This window comes from Aquarana catesbeiana, linkage group LG01, assembly GCF_042186555.1.
Source record: "Aquarana catesbeiana isolate 2022-GZ linkage group LG01, ASM4218655v1, whole genome shotgun sequence".
In the NCBI taxonomy this organism is placed as follows: Eukaryota; Metazoa; Chordata; class Amphibia; order Anura; family Ranidae; genus Aquarana; species Aquarana catesbeiana.
The window spans coordinates 398,913,711-398,926,279 of NC_133324.1; the positions used below are offsets into that span (position 1 = coordinate 398,913,711).

General features: G+C 40.6%; 1 protein-coding gene and 1 long non-coding RNA gene across 4 annotated transcripts in view; one reads left to right on the plus strand and one right to left on the minus strand.

Annotated features, from left to right (window-relative positions):
* The window catches only part of LOC141147662 (uncharacterized), a 54,556-nt gene extending 47,966 nt beyond the window's left edge, over positions 1-6,590 (minus strand). For all 3 annotated transcript variants that reach the window (XR_012245096.1, XR_012245093.1, XR_012245089.1), the window contains exons 1-2: positions 6,443-6,590; positions 1,558-1,665 (exon numbers count right to left, since the gene is read on the minus strand). This is a non-coding gene — a long non-coding RNA (uncharacterized lncRNA). The remainder of the gene's footprint in view (positions 1-1,557; positions 1,666-6,442) is intronic.
* The window catches only part of KANK1 (KN motif and ankyrin repeat domains 1), a 256,209-nt gene continuing 250,226 nt past the window's right edge, over positions 6,587-12,569 (plus strand). Inside the window, exon 1 of the mRNA XM_073634863.1 lies at positions 6,587-6,743. The gene's annotated coding sequence lies outside the window, so the exon portion shown is untranslated. The remainder of the gene's footprint in view (positions 6,744-12,569) is intronic.

Consider the following 12,569-nt stretch of genomic DNA (forward strand, 5'->3'; position numbering starts at 1 on the left):
TCATTGCCAACAAAGGCTATATAACAAAGTATTGAGATGAACTTTTGATATCGACCAAATACTTATTTTCCACCATAATTTGCAAATAAATTCTTTCAAAAATCAGACAATGTGATTGTCTGGATTTGTTTCCACATTTTGTCTCTCATAGTTGAGGTATACCTATGATGACAATTACAGGCTTCTCTCATCTTTTTAAGTGGGAGAACTTGCACAATTGCTGGCTGACTAAATAGTTTTTTGCCTCACTATATAAGTTAAAAAAATAAAGCTACCACTTTAAAGCTGAAGAAAGTGTAAGCGAGCCCTAATGCCCCGTGCATACGGTTGGATTTTCCGACGGGAAATGTTCGATAGGAGCTTGTTGTCGGAAATTCCGACCGTGTGTAGGCTCCATCGGACATTTTCCGACAAACAAAATTTGAGATCTGGATCTCAAATTTTCCGACAACAGAAATCTGTGCACACAATTCCGACGCACAAAATTCCACGCATGCTCGGAATCAAGCAGAAGAGCCGCACTGGCTATTGAACTTCATTTTTCTCGGCTCATCGTACGTGTTGTACAACACTGCGTTTTTGACATTCGGAATTTCCGATAAGATTTGTGTGACCGTGTGTATGCAAGACAAGTTTGAGCCAACATCCATCGGAAAAAAAAACATGGATTTTGTTGTTGGAATGTGCGATCGTGTGTACGCGGCATAAGGGTTGTTGCTATGAATACATGCAAACACCAAAGTGAGCAAGAGATATACAAAGCTATATAGCTAGCCCTTCGCAGTGTTTGTTTGTTAGCGAGTTGTCTGTTCTTCCCTGAAGATCTTTGTGGTGAAACGTGTAATTTAACAAACGAATGCCAATCAATGTACTTAGCGACATATTTTTACAAACAGAAATCTTGCAGTAAGAAGACACGTAGACAGTGAATACCTTAGTCAGCTGGCACTATACTATCGACCCTCCAATTGATTGGCTAAATACTTAAGTCCCCAACAGAGAAGTACTTAGACGTCCAAAAATAAAATCATTTTTACAGTGAGATAAAAGGTAATTGAATTTGGTTACTGTCGTCAGGGAAACTGTACCTATAAAGCGCTCTGTGAGCAGGTCAGGAAAACAAGCTGATGAGCACAGGAGTTGGTTAATTATTAATAGCTGCTAAAAATGCAAGTGCTGCTCCAGAATATGAATTATACAGTGCCGCCTTGTTGTCCTATCACTCTCTTCATGTGCTTTTAGGCCTGTGGAAGGATTGCGGCACTTTTATATATCCGCCGTTATCAGGAACGTTCAGATAACACTGCAGTATTCTTTTATTACATTTTATATCCTGATTGATGCAAAGCCAGCTTTTTATGAAAATGATAGACACTAATGTGTGCTTATGTGGCAAACCGTTAAAGGCAAAACTTTTTTTTCCATTTTTGAAATATTGTGAGTTGGGAATGTGTGTGTGTTCCCGACATGCAGAGAAACACGCACTTTAGCAACTGCACGGAGGCGTCATTCATTCTTAAAGTAGTATTAAAAAAAAATGATTATATCGCAGCTTACCAATTCTTAGATGTAATGGCTGCATTCGTTTTCTACTTTAGTCTTTCTTCTATTTTCATCTGGTGATGCTGCTCGTAAGTCTGTTGTCTTTCAACAGAATAAGCGGTCCTGCAGATGGAGCAGTTAGAGGGTTAAGACAAACCATTTACCACTGACAGAGGTGCTTACAATAATCAGTTTTTATTTATTTATATAAAACCTTTATCTCAAAAACGGGAAAAAAACGGTTTGCTGTAACTGATTATAGAGTATTAGTTGGAGTTTGTCTTCAATGTGTTAACATGTATTTAAATCTGCTAGTACATCTAATGGCGCGTACACACAAGCGGATTTTCTGTCGGAAAAATCTTGGATTGTTTTTCCAATGGAATTCTGCTCAAGCTTGCCTTGCATATACACGGTCACACAAAAGTTCTCTGAACTTTCGACCGTCAAGAACGCAGTGACGTACAACACTACGGCAAGCTGAGAAAATGAAGTTCAATGCTTCCGAGCATGCGTCAAATTGTTTCCGAGCATGCGTTGGAATTTTGCGCATCAGAATTTGTACAGACGATCGCATTTTGGGATGGGAATTTTTTCCGACCGAAAAATTGAGAACCTGCTCCCAATCTTTTGCTGGCTGGAATTCGGCCAGCAAAAGTCAGATGAAGCATACACACGGTCGCATTTTCCGACCAAAAGCTGTCATCAGTCTTTTGCTGGCCGAATTTCCGATCGTGTGTACACGGCATTACACTCCTAACATCCCCCAGACGGACAATGCTGCTGTCCAAAAGGTGCCCCCTGTGCTCCTTCATCCAGAGTGGGAGCACTCTAATACAGGAGGTGTGTTACTGGCCAGATCACCAGGTGAAAACAATGAGAAAAGGCTAAAAAAAACCCGAATGCAGCCATCACATGTAATTATTGGTAAGTTGCAATATATTCCGTTTTTTATTTTGGATTTAATGCTGCTTTAATGGTACCCCCATGCAAATGCAATGCAATTTGGTGTGGTACAATTTTAAGCTCAGCTTCCAGGACGGACCGCCTTTTTGCGGCCCTGGTCTTACATCCTACACACCCCCAGCATCTACTTTTTGCATGTAAGTATCCAGGATCGGCATATTTGTCCCTTCCTGTTATGCTTAGTATTACATTAGATTAATTATACTCCAATTTTTCTAGATATTCGGGAGCATCAGCCCCGTTGAGTGTTTTATCAACGAAACGCATCGGGCAATTCAAGTTGCCTAAACACACCCATATGAGTTATCAATTTAGTCTACTGTCTATCAAGCAATCATGCCATTTCATCACACTGTGCCACTTTAAAGACTTGTGTATATATGTGAATTCATGAGGTTGCTCATTAATTTTCATGTTGTCATGCGTTTCCAAGCTGATATGTTATATGTGTGGTCGCCATATTATCATGTGTTTCCAAGTCGATATCATTATGTATCCTTGATGTCCATGCCATATGTGGAATTTTATGTGTAAACTTATGATTTATTATTGTACTTGTTCCATACCACTAAGATCCAATTATCGTGTCCTCCATGACAAATAATTTTCTCTTTTACACACCCCCACTATGTCGAGAAACTCATGTAAAGTCCCAAATTTCTCCCTTTTTTCTGAATACTGATATTAGGGATGGAGGCACATGTATATGTGCCTCATTTAACGTCCCACCCGTGTTTTTATACTCCCCCCCCTCCTTCTTTGCATACAATTTTAAAAAGGGTCAGGGACTTCTTTCCTTCCATATTTTTAGCAGGTAAAGCAGGGATATGCAATTAGCGGAACTCCAGCTGTTGCAAAACTACAAGTCCCATCATGCCTCTGCCTCTGGGTGTCATGCTTGTGGCTGTCAGAGTCTTGCTATGCCTCATGGGACTTGTGGTTCTGCAGCAGCTGGAGGTCCGCTAATTGCATATCCCTAAGGTAGAGCAACCCATTGAAATTATATGGCTGCCCTACACGCAGCACACAGCCGCACAGATGTGAACCCAAGGCTTATGGTCCATACACGCGATCCGAAAATCGGTCAAAAAAATACCAATTTCGAAACGATGTACGATAATCGGATCGTTAGTACAGAGCTTTTCGAGAACCGATCACGACAGTTCATCTGATATTATCCGATCAGACAAACACTAAATTTTTTCTCGTATGATACCAGATTGTACAATTTTTGTTTAATCAGCACAGTTGTCATCCGAAAATACAATAGAAATACACTACAACACGTGACATCACTTCTGATTTTTTTATTCTGTCATACGAGAATTTTCGTCATTTTAGTAAACTCTCCATTTTCGATTTAAAAAAAACGGACGATCTGCCGTCCGATTTTTTGATCGCGTGTACGGGCCATAAGGGAGGGTTATAACCCCTGTTCGTTTCTTTTCTTCTTTTTTTTGTTTTACACATCATTGTTCCATTGGGGAGATTTGCTTTTCCTTCCTATCTATTAGCCAAAACAGGAAGTTGGAGGAAATCTCCAGCTGTCATCTGATCTAGTATCCACAGTGGACAATTTCCCTTCTATTCCTGTTCTGAGGACAACCCAAAATTTGGAATTTTCTTTCACTTTCACTCTCTGTGATATCAGTAAACAGGAATACTAGAGAGAAAGAAATAGAGAGGGAGAATCTCCCTAAAGGGGACACAGACAGCAATAAAAACGGACAAGTGTCAAAAAATTCACTTTAACAAAAAAGTAGATTAATTATATTTAATATACTTCTGGTAAGGGACAAGTGAGTCAATCTGTGTGAGTCAGGACTTCACCATCCCTCCTCTCCACCTCATCCAATCAGAGAATGCCTTTCATTCATTCATTGAGAAAATGCAAAGTGTTCCTTTAATGACACCCGTGCCCAGCGGCCCACCTCCTGTGTTCAGTAAACAGCAGGGCAGCCGCTTGGCATAGGACCTGGAGGCTGGCAGTGATCAGTGGATTAGCAGTGTCTACTACAGTGATTTCCAGCATTCACAGGGATCCCACAGGTATGGATCAGGCAAACTTACATTGGTCTAAGCTGAACCAAGGTAATAATCAGAATATATAAAAATAGTAAGAAATATAAATAATTTAATACCAATTAAAATATTATTATTATACAGGATTTATATAATCTCTCTGCCAATCCCTTCACTGGCTTCCCCTACCCCACCGTATAAAATTCAAAATGCTAACCACAACATACAAGGCCATCCACAACATCCTCCGCTCCTCCCAGGACCTCCTGCTCTCTAGCTCCCTTGTTACCTCCTCCCATGCTCGCCTTCAGGACTTCTCCAGAGCCTCTCCCATCCTCTGGAATTCCCTGCCCCCGTATATCCGATCAGCCCCTAACCTCTCCACCTTTAGGAGATCCCTGAAAACTCATTTATTCAGGGAAGCCTATCCCACACCCACATAACAACTGTCCCCGAGCCACCACCATCAAATCATTCCCTGCATCTATTACCTTTAATACCCCTCCCTTTAGAATGTAAGCTCTACGAGCAGGGCCCTCCTGTCCCTTCTGTATTGAACTGTAATTGTGCTGTCCCTCCTATACATTGTAAAGTGCTGCGTAAACTGTTGGCGCTATATAAATAGTGTATAATAATAATAATAATATAGTGCCAACAGTTCACACAGCGCTTTACAACTTGAGGGTAGACAGTACAAATTCCTACTGTATTAAAGTGTAGTGTATCAGAGCGCCCTGCTTCTTAGAGCTTACAATCTACGAGGAAAATATAGAATAACATAATACCAATTAAAAGAAATAATAAATATAAAAATAAAAATAGTATGAATATAAAAATAAACAATACTAATAAAAAGGTATAATATAAAATATAAAATTAATAATAAATATCAAATAATTTAATACAAATTAAAAGATATAATAATATACCAATTAAAAGAAATAACAATATAAATACTAATAAAAATCTATAATAAAATAGAGTTCTCAGTATTGCAGCCAATAATCCAATCATCCCATCATCCCAATATGCAGTTTAGTATGTCCCCAAAAATAATAATAAATATAAATAATAATGCTAATAATATAAAAATATGAATAATACTAGTAAAAAAATAATAATAATATAAAATATAACAATAATAAATATAAAAAATGTAATACAAATGAAAAGATATAATAATATAATACCAATTAAAATAAATAATAATATAAAAATGAATACTAATGCAAAGATATAACAGTAATAATATGAAAATAAATACAAATAAAAATATACAATCAAATACAAAAATAATAATAAATATAAATAATACTCATACAAATATATAAAAGCAATAATGTAGAAATAAATAATAATACATAATATAATAATAATAATAATAATACATTTAAAATAATTGAATACAAATTAAAAGATATAACATAATACCAATTAAAAGAAATAATAATATAAATATAATACTAATAAAAAGATATATCAGTAACAATATAAAAAGAATACTAATACAAATATATTATACAAAACTAATAAATATAAATAATAATACTAATAAAAATATAACGGTAATAATATAAACAAAAAAATACTAATAAAATACATAATAATATAAAATATAAAAATAATAATAAATATAAATAATACCAATGAAAACACATACAAATATAACAAAAAGAATATAATACTAATAAAAATATACCACAAGCCACCACGTTTATTTTCCAGCCTAATAATAATGTTGTAAACAGTTCTACTGAACTCCAGTCCATGAAGATGAGACACACTGCCCAGACTGTACATGTCTCTGGAATAAAAACGATGTTGAAAGTGATAGAAAGCAGAGAAATGATAAAGTGAGAAGAAAGCAGAGCTGATGTCATAGCAGAGGATTTCTGACTATGCCTGTGCCCACCTTGGTGCTGAGATCCTCCTTACACTTGTGCTGTGTCCATGCTAATCCTCCCCTTGTCTCCCCCACACAGCATGTGAAAGCCCAGGCTGGAGGGAGGTGTGCGCACGCGCAGTGAGCCTGCCTCCTCCTATTACAAAGACAGATAACAGAGGGAGAGGTGCACGCTCTATTGTGCGGAGGATGCTGGACTTTCTTCACTAGTTCTCCCAACTTTGTGCCTTCCTCATCGGATCTCTCCACACACTGGTTACTCCTGGGGACGATTGTCCTGGATCCAGTCCCTGATCTGGGATGATTGGAGGTGAGTGGATCTTTAGTGATCAGTGGGGTTCGTTATGTCAGGCAGATTGATGACAGCCTTCCAGGCTGATCAAAGGGGATCTGTATTGTTCATTGAACTTTACAAGCTGTGAAATGATTCTTACTGGTGCTCCCACCATGGGGGAGGCTGGGCTCCATCATACATTACACTGGGCCCACCCTGCAATTCTATGGATCTATAGGAGACACCTGGATCCTATACAGGACAGTGCAGCAGGTGACACAGCCATGGACATAGGGGAGTGGGCTGAAGTCTGCTTGTAGGATCTATGTGTTTGTACACCTGGAGGAAACTATTCACCCTTCTATTTGTTATACTGCAGCTGGCTAAGCTACACAAACTCTCCTCTTTCCTAGGGATCAGAAAATGCATGCCTTCTAGTTAGAAAAGGGGGAAAAAATAAAACTCTATATATATATATATATATATTCATTCATCTATCTCACATTTAACTATACGTAAGAAGTTTTGCTTTCTTTGACTCATACTTCCTTTTATTTAAACTTTCCCGGGAGATGAGTGCTGACCTTTTTTCTCTGTTTATTAAAGCCTCTCCTAATATTGACTGAATGATTGATCTGTCAGTGACCTGTCTTACCCCTGAGCTCCAAGTTTCTGGACAGCTTGGCTCATCTTCTGATATTTAGATGGTATAAGGACTCAAGGCTGTTTGCTACAATATTTCAGCTTTTTAACTTTTATACTATCTGTAACTTGGGTCTGATGGTAACTTACACTTTCATTAACTTGGGTCTAATGTTGCTTTCTTCCAATTCCACCTTATTTTAGTTTATTAGCTTTGACTATCTGTAATTTGGCTAATGTCCATTTCTTCAGATTTTTATTATTTTTATTTTTTATAACTTATCAGCTTGTACTGTCTGTGACTTGGGTACAATGTCAATTTTTTTTTCATATTCTATACTGTCCATTTTTTTTTTTTTTTTTTTTTTTTTTTTTTTTATATATTCTACCCTATTTCAGCTTATTAACTACTATCTGTGACTTGGATCTAATGATCATTACTTCATATTCTATCCTATTTCAGCTTATTAAATTAAAGGGAAATTTTAAAAAGACACGCGGCCGTTCACTAAAATTAGAGGAGAAGCATTTTAACCTTAACCACTTCAGCCCGGAAGATTTTCCCCCTTAAAGTGACTGTAAAGATATTAAAAAAAAAAAACAAAAAAAAAACAAACATGTCATACTTCCACTGTGCAGCATGTTTTGCACAGAGTGGCCCCGAACATCCTCTTCTGGGGTCCCCCGACGGCTCTCGCGGCTCCTCCCCACATCTGATAACTCCCTCGGAGAAGCACACTTCTCTTGCGGGCACGAGTCCAGCATTTGCGTCTATAGAGGCCGAATGCAGGACTCGGCCCCGGCGCTCGCATCATTGAATTTGATTGACAGCAGCAGGAGCCAATGGCTGCACTGTTATCAATCTAACCAATCAAGAGCCAAGAACCCCGAGCAGAGAGAGCACGTCCCGATGGGTCACGTTCGAGGGCTCAGGTAAGTAAACCGGCGGGGCTGGGGGGCCAGTCACTAGCTGGTGTTTTTTTTACCTTAATGCATAGGATGCATTAAAGTGAAAAAACATGAAGGTTTACAACCCCTTGAAAGAGGAAGTAAACCCCGATGGGTTTTGCTCTTCGCAAGGCCTGCAAATGAAAAGCATAATGGGCTAGTATGCATCGCATACTAGCCCATTATATGACACTTACCTGCAAACAAAGCTTGTGCTGTCCCCTGTGCAGGCCGCGTCCATCTTCGCCCCTCTTCCTTCCGGGGCTCTGTGACTGGCCGGAGCCGCGTGACGTCACTCCCGCTCTTTACTGTAAGAGCGGAAGTGACTGTAAGGGCTATTTACTGTAAGGCCCCTTTCACACTGGGGCGGTTTGCAGGCGCTACTGCGCTAAAAATAGCGCCTGCAAACCGACCCGAAACAGCCACTGCTGTCTCTCCAGTGTGAAAGCCCCGTGGGCTTTCACACTGGAGCGGTGCGCTAGCAGGACGGTAAAAAAAAGTCCTGCTAGCAGCATCTTCGGAGCGGTGTATACACCGCTCCTGCCCAGTGAAATCAATGGGACAGCGCGGCTATACCGCCGGCAAAGCGCTTCTGCAGAGGCGCTTTTGCGGTGGTTTTTAACCCTTTTGTCGACTGCTAGCGGGGGGTAAAACCGCCCCGCTAGCGGCCAAATACCAAAGGTAAAGCGCTGCTAACAATAGCAGCGCTTTACCGCCGCCCCCGCCCCAGTGTGAAAGGGGCCTTGGAGCGGTAAGAATGTGGAATTCTCTTCCACAGGCAGTGGTTTCAGTGGGGAGAATAGATAGTTTTTTGAAATTATTAAGTGGGCACCTAAACGACCACAACATACAGGGATATACAATGTAATACTGACATAAAAGCATACACATAGGTTGGACTTGATGGACTTGTCTTTTTTCAACCTCAGCTACTATGTAACTCATACTATCTGTGACTTTCATTTAATGTCCATTTCTTCATATTCTACCCTTTTCTTCAGTTTATTAATTTAAACGATCTGTAACTTGGGTCTAAAGGCCATTTGTTCCTATTCTATTTTTTTTTTTCTTTCCTTTTTTTTATTTTTTTCCCTTTTTTCTTTCTTCAGCTTATCAACTTCTACCATCTATAACCTGAGTCTAATGCTCATTTCTTCATATTCAACCTCATTAAGCTTATTAACTTTTACTAGCTGTGACGTGGGTCTAATGGTCATTTCTTCCTATTCTACCCTTTTTTCAGCTCATTAACTTATACGATCTGTAACTTGGGCCTATTGCCCATTTTTCTTCTTCCACCATATTTCACGTACGCTATCTGTAACTTGAGTGTAATGTCCATTTCCATCCTGTATTGGCTTATTAATTTACACTCCCGGTAACTTGGGCCTAATATTCATTTATTCCTATTCTACCATTTTTCAACTTATTAACTTGCACTATCTGTAACTTGGCTGTACAGTCGACCCCTGCGAAGTCGCGGTTCAGAGTTCGCGGCCTCAGTAGTTAGCAGATTTTTCCTCTCTGGCAGATGCAGCCCAGCATTCCCACATCATAACGGTTTACCACTTGTAGCTATCTTGAGTGTTCTCGCGTCTAAGATAACGCCCAAACGCCTGAAAAAGGCTTCAGGCAATGAACTTAAGCACCAGAAGAGGTTTCAAAATAGGCGTTTTTTTTTTTTTTTTTTTTTTTTGACTACATCCAAAATTTGCATTTTTTTTCCACAATTCGCGGTTGCCCTACGAACATAACCCCTGCGAATTGCAGGGGTCGACTGTAATGTCCATATATTTTTAATTTCAAAGTTTCTTTTAACTGTATATGAAGTCAAAAAAAGGTTTTCTGTAATATTTTCTTAACAGTGGTAAAGTATTGGAACCCATTTTCTGGCTACCTGGGGCTCATTTTACAGAGAATTACCCACACTTTTTTTTGTCCTGGTGACCATGTTTTCACTAGACAGGAAATGAGAGAAAATCTGCGACGGGCACAAAAATAAATAACTGCCAGGGGTTCTAGCCTTCCCTACACTGCCTCTTATTTTTGGCGTGTTACTGCCGGACAGTTTCCCTCCATGTTTGTTAAACTATTGTCTGCAGAAAAGGAACCGAGGGTAAATCTTGCTAATCGAGTTTCAGATAACAGTAAAAACCCAACCGAGTCTCTTACACCTCCCCACTTTTTTCAAAACTAAGAAAACAACCTTTGACAGGAGATGCGCTTTAGGCTCGGTTCACACTGCTGCGACATGGGATCCAACTTGTAAGACCACAACTCACATTACATGTCAATTGCAACGTTTCTCTAAGAGAGCCGTCTTAACTGATGCTACACAAGTCACTTAGATCTTAGAAAAGGTTCCTGCACTAATTTGGTCTGACTTGGGTGCAATTTAAGCCCTTGTACAGGCTCCTGAATAGCATCCAAGTTGGAAGAAAGTCGCAAACAAAGTCGTAAAAAATTTGCTGTCGCAACAGTGTGAACCGAGCCTCAGGTTTGCTGTTTATGCAGCTGGTCTGTGGAACTTTCATCTGTATAAATGTCATTGACCCATCTGTAGCATTTGTATTAACCAGAGAAAATTCCAAGTGAAATTTTAGTTTTGACATGTTATGACAAGTCAGCTAGGGATCTTTCTATGTCTGCAATAGTAAAGCTACTTAGATGCCTGAAGAATAAGTTCATACTTCTGTATAAGAATTGTTACCAGGGCCGACCCTACCATGGGTCCCGGTGGGTCCATGGTCCCAGGCGGCAATTTAAGAGGGGCGGCAACCCTCTAGCGTACAGTGTCATACTTGTTGTACTGAATCGCCGCTGTCACTGGCCGAGACCCACTTCAAGGGTCTCACCAGCGGCCCTTGGCTCCCTGACCAAACTGATAGCCACGGCCCATTTGGTGTCTAGCAACCAGTGACGTCAGGAGGAGAAGGGGGGAGAGAGAGGCCCCAGCATTCATTGCAGGGGAGGATTTAATTTCCTCCTCCGCTAGCTCCACCCACCTGCCTCCCCGTATGTTTCCCTTGGCAAATGATAAGAGTGGCGAGTGGGCCTGAGAAGGAGAAACTGTGCTGCCTACAAGTGACACGCTGCATCTTGTGGCAGGCAATGGTGGCAAGTGACACCCTGCATCTTGTGGCAGGCAATGGTGGCGAGTGACACGCCGCATCTTGTGGCAGGCAATGGTGGCGAGTGACACGCCGCATCTTGTGGCAGGCAATGGTGGCGAGTGACACGCCGCATCTTGTGGCAGGCAATGGTGGCGAGTGACACGCCGCATCTGGTGGCAGGCTATAGGTGGAAGGTATAAAGCTACACCTGGTGGCAGGCGATGGTGGCACGCTGCATCTGATGGCAAGTGACAAGCTCAGGGTTCCCACTGATTCTGTATTAACTATTTCATTTATATATTACACTGTAATAGAAATTATGTGATTTGATCATCCTGACACCATATCAACCATGGTGTCAGGATGATTTAAGTGCTAACACCAACCATTCGCCTGACAAATCACCCACTGTCGAATTCCCCCCCCCCCCTTTCATCTTCCCTTTTTTTTTGGGGGGGGGGGGGGAGGAGGGGTGTCCCTAAATGGTAGTTTGGAAATGTGGTCATCCTAGCCGCCACTGCAGCGCTGCTGTCGCCGCATGTTGCATTACTGAGCTGGGATCAGAGCGTAGCTGGTCGGTGGCAGTGAAGAGGAAGGGGAAAGCTTTGGTGGTGCTGCACAATTCATATACCTGTGAGCTGATTTTTTTGGGGGCATGTCTCTTTGCTGGAGGGGGATGTCTCTACTGAATTTATGGAAATGTCTCATGCTGAATATATGGGGCTGTCTCTTTGCTTTATGGAAATGTCTCTTTGCTGTGTGTGTGTGTGTGTGTGTGTGGGGGGGGGCAGCATTTCATTTTTGGTCCCAGGCAGCACGATGTGTTGGGCCAGCCCTGCCTGTAACTTACATTTTGGGTAACAACCCATGGATATCGTGTAATTCCTAGCGAGCTGTATTGCACTAGGATAACCCTTGCACTTTACCTTTCTATACTTCTACTGTATGTAGCAACCTATAATAATGCATATAGGTTATATATCTAGGTTGCCCCTTAGAGAAAAAAATGAATGTGTGTGTGTGTATATATATATATATATAGCTTTTTTTACTTTTTCTAAGGAGCCTGCAGAGCATTGCAAACCACGATCTGCTGATTGCAGGTGCAATGTCCACCTCTTGTAGACTTTCAGCATGGCTGTCGGCCCATAATGTGTAC